The 7,856-nt window shown below is 47.7% G+C and overlaps 1 pseudogene; it reads right to left on the reverse strand.

Moving 5' to 3' along the window:
* Positions 1-1,992: 1,992 nt before the first annotated feature.
* On the reverse strand, positions 1,993-2,110 carry LOC124796845 (annotated as a pseudogene).
* Between the last annotated feature and the right edge of the window lie 5,746 nt (positions 2,111-7,856).

A 7,856-nucleotide genomic window follows, 5' to 3' on the forward strand; every position in this document is an offset into this window, starting at 1 on the left:
CGTCAGTCTGCTCGAAATACTGGTTGTTAAATAAAAAATAAGTCCAGGTAAGCACATGTTTGAAAAAGTGGAAGACGTCCCCTTCCAGCTTGGCTCCTACAAGTTGTAATGAGTCCATCAGAGGCACCCGTGTGAACAAGGAAACCACATCGAAACTCACTAGTAAGTCTGTAGATTCAAGACGCAAGTTCTTCATTCGCCGTATAAAATCTTCTGAGTTTCCAATATGGTGTTCACATTTCCCCACCATGGGACTCAGAAGAGAAGCCAGATGTTTAGCTAGATGGTATGTTGGGGCACCTATATTACTAACGAGAGGGCGAAGCGGAACATTCTCCTTGTGTATCTTAGGCAGGCCATAAAGTCGTGGCGGAACTGGCGCTCGTTCTCTTAAACTCTTCTTCAGATGGTCAGGAAGTTGGCTGGATTTGAGGAGAGCGGATGTCCTCCGTTGTACGGCATCCGTCGGATCTTTCTGGAGTCGACGATACGCTGTATCCTGTAGTAGGTCCATCATCTTGCCAGAATAAGATGTAGCAGGCATAAGAACAGTGGCGTTACCCTTGTCAGCTGGTAAAATTACTATATCATTGTCTTCTTTTAAAGAACGGAGCGCTCTTCTTTCTTCAGTGGTGACGTTCTGCTTGGGTGCAGGCATCCTGGTTATTGATCTACAAGCCTCTCGCCTTATTTCTTCAGCAGCGTCATTCGGAAGTTTTAAAACACCTTGTTCAACGGCACTGATGAACTCCTTGATGGGCAAGGTCTTGGGAGTAGGCGCAAAATTAAGTCCCTTTTCTAACATTGACATTGCAGCCTCACTCAGTGGTTTATCTGTGAGATTAAACACAGTCCGTCTGCTAAATTTCTCTTCTTGCAATGACCGGTGTGTAAGGCGTTGGAACTTAGAAGTTTGACGCGCTGTGATTTGCTGCCGCATCCAGTCCGAAAACGCCCAAGTAGAACTGTCCACCCACTCCCAGGAATCCGCTGACAGACCCGACGAGATCTTCAGGTGAAGTGAGAGCAGGCTTCTGGAGACTTGGTCTAATACTCGTCTAGTATAACGGATTCTTTCTCTCACCAGTGCCCTGCTTGCTCGTTGTTTAATTCTCCTGGCCTCCGCAGAGTCCACATAATGGGTAAACTTGGCGAAAGTTGGTGTAGTTTGCTGGTCCCGACATCTCAGTAAGAACGCGAGAGAGCACAACAGTCTCTTCCTTTTGTTGCGGAGTTTATCGAACTCACGTACTGCGTTAACCATCTCCTCCCCGTAGAGGTACCCGCGCGCGCGAACGGGGTCCGTCGCTCCCGGCCGCATTTCCCGCGCCGCGGCGCGCTTCCGCAGACCGCAACCCGTTTCTCCAGCAGAGGACTCTGGTATTCGACACTGTCTACGATTGGTCTTCGATGACGTTATGCCCCGCTGGCGCCTGCGCTGTTCTAGAAAGCCAGTATATAAATTGGCGCGTTTCTCAGCGACGCGACAGTAGCACCTGAAGATGGCGGGCAGTTGTCTCGCTGAAATATTGTGCGGCTTCTACAATATTATCCGGCGTAAGTCCCGAGAACCTATCAAGCAGATGCAGCGCCGGGAAAGCCTCAAACAGCACATATGATGTAAAAGCTTCAAGTAAATCGGTCGACAACGTTTCTGGATTATTGCTAACAAAGTTGCCTCTTTATATTGTGTATATATACATATATATATGTACCCCAACGTTAAAAATATGTAGCCTTTGTAAAATCGAATGTATATTACAGTAAAACTCTCTCTCCTCCCGAAGAGGCCGTGAATACCAACGGTACCGACGGTACCGACCGGCCGCCGTGTCACCCTCAGACCTTAGGCGTCACTGGATGCGGATATGGAGGGGCATGTGGTCAGCACACCGCTCTCCCGGCCGTATGTCAGTTTCCGAGACCAGAGCCGCTACTTCTCAATCAAGCAGCTCCTCAGTTTTGCTTCACAATGGGTGAGTGCACCCCGCTTGCCAACAGCGCTCGGCAGACCGGATAGTCACCCATCCAAGTGCTAGCCCAGCCCGACAGCGCTTAACTTCGGTGATCTGACGGGAACCGATGTTACCACTACGGCAAGGCCGTTGGCGCTTATTACAGTATCGAATAAAAATGTGAACTGGTTCGATCAAGAACTTTTCGAGATTTTTGTTAACAATGTTAAACAACTGCTTGTCTGTATATGGTAGTATAGAATTTAGGACTGTTGATAATATACCGAGATACCGATATACCGATACTTTTCCGCCGATATATCGATATCAATGTGCCAATATTTAGTACCGATATTTTTATTTTATATTACACTACAGGCCATTACAATTGCTACACCACCAAGATGACGTGCTACAGACGCGAAATTTAACCGACAAGAAGAATATGCAGTGATATACAAATGATTAGCTTTTCAGAGCATTCACACAAGGTTGGCGCCGGTGGCGACACCTGCAACGCGCTGACATGAGGAAAGTTTCCAACCAATTTCTTATACACAAACAGCAGTTAACCAGCGTTGCTTAGTGAAACGTTGTTGTGATGCCTCGTGTAAGGAGGAGAAATGCGTACCAACACGTTTCCGACTTTGATAAAGGTCGGATAGTAGCCTCTCGCGATTGCGGTTTATCGTATCGAGACATTGCTGCTCGCGTTCGTCGAGATCCAATGATTGTTAGAAGAATATGGAATCGGCGAGTTCAGGGGGGTAATACGGAACGCCATGCTGGATCCCAACGGCCTCGTATCACTAGCAGTCGAGATGACAGGCACCTTATCCGCACGGCTGTAACGGATCGTGCAGCCACGTCTCGATCCCTACAGTAACAGATGGCGACGTTTGCAAGACAACAACCATCTGCACGAACAGTTCGACGACGTTTGCAGCAGCATGGACTATCAGCTCGGAGACCATGGCTGTGGTTATCCTTGACGCTGCATGACAGACGGGAGCGCCTGCGATGATGTATTCAACGACGAACCTGGGTGCAAGAATGCCAAAACGTCATTTTTTCGTATGAATCAAGGTTCTGTTTACAGCACCATGATGGTCGCATCCGTGTTTGGCGACATCGCGGTGAACGCACATTGGAAGCGTGTATTCGTCATCGCCATACTGGCGTATCACCCGGCGTGATGGTATTGGTTGCCATTGGTTACACGTCTCGGTCACCTCTTGTTCGCATTGACGGCACTTTGAACAGTGGACGTTACATTTGAGATGTGTTACGACCCGTGGCTCTACCCTTCATTCGATCCCTGCGAAACTCTACATTTCAGCAGGATAATGCACTACCGCATGTTGCAGGTCCTGTACGGACCTTTCTGGATGCAGAAAATGTTCGACTGCTGCCCTGGTCAGCACATTCTCCAGATCTCTCACCAATTGAAAACGTCTGGTCAATGGTGGCCGAACTACTGGCTCGTCACAATACGCCAGTCACTACTCTTGATGAACTGTGCTATCGCGTTGAAGCTACATGGGCAGCTATACCTGTACACGCCATCCAAGCTCTGTTTGACTCATTGGCCAGGCGTATCAAGGCCGTTATTACGGCCAGAGGTGGTTGTTCTGGGTATTGATTTCTCAGGATCTATGCATCCAAATTGCGTGAAAATATAATCACATGTCAGTTCTAGTATGATATATTTGTCCAATGAATACCCGTTTATCATCTGCATTTCTTCTTGGTGTACCAATTTTAATGGTCAGTAGTGCATATTTTTTCACAATATTTGGTAAACATTTTTAGTTGTCTTTTTGAAGTTGTAGTAGAACGTAACTTTACTTTCGCTATGTGAAGGAATTTTCCTACTTTTTGAGCTTTCATCACGTCCAATCTTTTTTTTTTAACTGTATGAAGCAAGTAAATGTGGCACAGAGAAAGAAGTCCGATTGCACTGGGGAATGGCGGTAAGAATGGGATAACAATATTTCCGATGTGAATAAATAGCACACCAGTTGCTATTTCTTCACATCAGCAGTCTTCAAAAACAGTTGCTGAAAATGATGAACAAAAATTAAATCACAGGGTTGGTCTTTGCGGTTGGTGGAGACGCGTGAGGGAAAATGCTGACGCAGTCGGCGATCGGCGCTGCCAACAGAAACTGCAACGTTTAGTTTCAGTATGCAATTTTGACTCTACAACTGCTAGTTCGCTGGCGTTGGCAGAAATGAAAAAAAAAAAGAACAGGGAAGTCGACATGACGTGTTTCGGAAAAATACGATACTTGACGAAACCTAACGACGTACCCATCGGACACCTTTTATTGTACCACTTAAATGCAGTTCCCATTATTAGCAAAGTGGTTATCGTCAAGCGTGAACGTGCATTGTATTCCTTTAAATTTTTGCTCTGGGGGGGTAGGCAGGCTGCTGGCTTGTTGATGTACGGAACATCTAATAATAAATCAATACTTAAATACACAGCTCTAAAACCGGCATATATTTACATTATGCAGCCGATATTTATATAGGCAGCAGCTCTAAAACCGGCATATATTTACAATATGCAGCCGATATTTTTATAGGCAGGTACGTCGATATTTTTTCCATCAATATATCGGGACTAGCCGACCGCTGTGGCCGAGTGGTTTCAGGCGCTTTAGTCCGGAACCGCGCTGCTGCTACGGTTGCAGGGTCGAATCCTGCCTCGGGCATGGATGTGTGTGGTGTCCTTAGGTTAGTTAGGTTTAAGTAGTTCTCAGTCTAGGGGACTGATGACGTCAGATGTTAAGTCCCATAGTGCTTAGAGCCATTTGAACCATATTGTGACTTTTCGGATAATCGAGAGTCGTTAATGATATTTTTTTAAGTATAGATATATTGGATCTCTCTCCCCCCTCCCCCCCACCAAAAAAAGGTTCAAATGGCTCTAAGCACTATGGGACTTCACATCTGAGGTCATCAGTCCCCTAGACTTAGAACTACTTAAACCTAACTAACCTAAGAACATCACAAACATCCACACCCGAGGCAGGATTCGAACCTGCGATTGTAGCAACCGCGCGGTTCCGGACTGAAGCGCCTAGAACCTTTCGACCACAGCGGCCGGCTTGAATCCCCAATATTTTTAAAAATATTAACAGTCCTAGTACAACTGTATTGTTGATCTGGTTTAACTCAGATTTTACGTGCTAAAGAAATATGTTTTTAAAAATAAATTTGCCTTTTCTGGTTGAAGTGTAATGTTTGTTTTTGTGACCTGGTGCCTTACCACTACCAGCTTCTCGCTTTCTGTGTCATATCGGGTGCACGGGACAGATGGACCGGCCGAGGCGGTCCGAGATGGCAGTATCTGAGCACCTAGGGGTGAAAGCGAACGTGCTGGGGACGCTTTCTTTCAGAGGCTGTTATCTGCCGCATTCCGGCACGGCGTAGCGACGCATAGCTATCGCGGCCGTGACTCGGCGGGTCGCGGCAAGTGCATTGCGTAAATACACACACACACACACACACACACACACACACAGACAGAGACAGTGTACAGTGCTGTGTACAGATCGGGGCGCGGCCGTTGCTTTCTCCAGAGGATACGGGCTTCCTGGAGCCTGTCTGCTCTTGACTCTAACACGTCAGGGGCGACGCAGTGAAGGACGGCGAAACTAGTAGCACGCAGTCAGCGGCACGTTTAGGGCTGTTGCGAATTGTCGGTCGCTGAACAACGGGCACTCAACGAAACTCAAGATTTCGTTCTCTTTAATGCCACTGGTAACGTGTTACTCGTTAATGGAACATATATGATGACGCTGTAGTGTTTGGCTCTAGCCTGTATCTACACATACACTTCTGGAAATGGAAAAAAGAACACATTGACACCGGTGTGTCAGACCCACCATACTTGCTCCGGACACTGCGAGAGGGCTGTACAAGCAATGATCACATGCACGGCACAGCGGACACACCAGGAACCGCGGTGTTGGCCGTCGAATGGCGCTAGCTGCGCAGCATTTGTGCACCGCCGCCGTCAGTGTCAGCCAGTTTGCCGTGGCATACGGAGCTCCATCGCAGTCTTTAACACTGGTAGCATGCCGCTACAGCGTGGACGTGAACCGTATGTGCAGTTGACGGACTTTGAGCGAGGGCGTATAGTTGGCATGCGGGAGGCCGGGTGGACGTACCGCTGAATTGCTCAACACGTGGGGCGTGAGGTCTCCACAGTACATCGATGCTGTCGCCAGTGGTCGGCGGAAGGTGCACGTGCCCGTCGACCTGGGACCGGACCGCAGCGACGCACGGATGCACACCAAGACCGTAGGATCCTACGCAGTGCCGTAGGGGACCGCACCGCCACTTCCCAGCAAATTAGGGACACTGTTGCTCCTGGGGTATCGGCGAGGACCATTCGCAACCGTCTCCATGAAGCTGGGCTACGGTCCCGCACACCGTTAGGCCGTCTTCCGCTCACGCCCCAACATCGTGCAGCCCGCCTCCAGTGGTGTCGCGACAGGCGTGAATGGAGGGACGAATGGAGACGTGTCGTCTTCAGCGATGAGAGTCGCTTCTGCCTTGGTGCCAATGATGGTCGTATGCGTGTTTGGCGCCGTGCAGGTGAGCGCCACAATCAGGACTGCATACGACCGAGGCACACAGAGCCAACACCCGGCATCATGGTGTGGGGAGCGATCTCCTACACTGGCCGTACACCACTGGTGATCGTCGAGGGGACACTGAATAGTGCACGGTACATCCAAACCGTCATCGAACCCATCGTTCTACCATTCCTAGACCGGCAAGGGAACTTGCTGTTCCGACAGGACAATGCACGTCCGCATGTATCCCGTGCCACCCAACGTGCTCTAGAAGGTGTAAGTCAACTACCCTGGCCAGCAAGATCTCCGGATCTGTCCCCCATTGAGCATGTTTGGGACTGGATGAAGCGTCGTCTCACGCGGTCTGCACGTCCAGCACGAACGCTGGTCCAACTGAGGCACCAGGTGGAAATGGCATGGCAAGCCGTTCCACAGGACTACATCTAGCATCTCTGCGATCGTCTCCATGGGAGAATAGCAGCCTGCATTGCTGCGAAAGGTGGATATACACTGTACTAGTGCCGAAATTGTGCATGCTCTGTTGCCTGTGTCTATGTGCCTGTGGTTCTGTCAGTGTGATCATGTGATGTATCTGACCCCAGGAATGTGTCAATAAAGTTTCCCCTTCCTGGGACAATGAATTCACGGTGTTCTTATTTCAATTTCCAGGAGTGTATTATAAATTAAAGTCCCCGCCACGTTTTTCTTTCTGTACTAGGTTAGATTAAATGTACTTTTCGTTCGAATAGATCAGTTGTGAAGAGATCCTCCAGGATGTAGAACATATCAGAAACACAAGTATCACAACAAATATTTAAAACGAGAGATAAATAGGCTCATGTACCTTGAGCAGACCCCGAGTGAAATCGTTCTCATGAGTGTGGAATAAGTAAAAAAATCATAAACCACTTTTCATATAAAGGTAATAAATAATTTGTCGTAGAACACGTAAATGTTCAGTACACTGAGATGCATATGATAATTGTTAGGCTATATGTAGCCATGCATCGTGAAACAGAAATTTTGTTCTACGACACTTATTTATGTACAATGGTCGCATTAATTCACGGAATTTGTGTAGAAATAATATTATACTGATACTTGCATTACTTGATGTTATAGGTAACATATACATATCAGTTAGTTTTATTTAGAAGTTAATGAATGGAGTAGGAGTTAGCCACCAATAATAAATCCTTTAGGTCCTCTTAAACTGAACTTCGTTACTGGTTAAACATTTTATGGCTGGTGACAGGTTACGAAAATGTAAGTTCCTGGATATTGGACACCTTTTTGGTACAAAGTAGGTG

The sequence above is a fragment of the Schistocerca piceifrons genome, chromosome 4 (assembly GCF_021461385.2).
Source record: "Schistocerca piceifrons isolate TAMUIC-IGC-003096 chromosome 4, iqSchPice1.1, whole genome shotgun sequence".
Lineage (NCBI taxonomy): Eukaryota > Metazoa > Arthropoda > Insecta > Orthoptera > Acrididae > Schistocerca > Schistocerca piceifrons.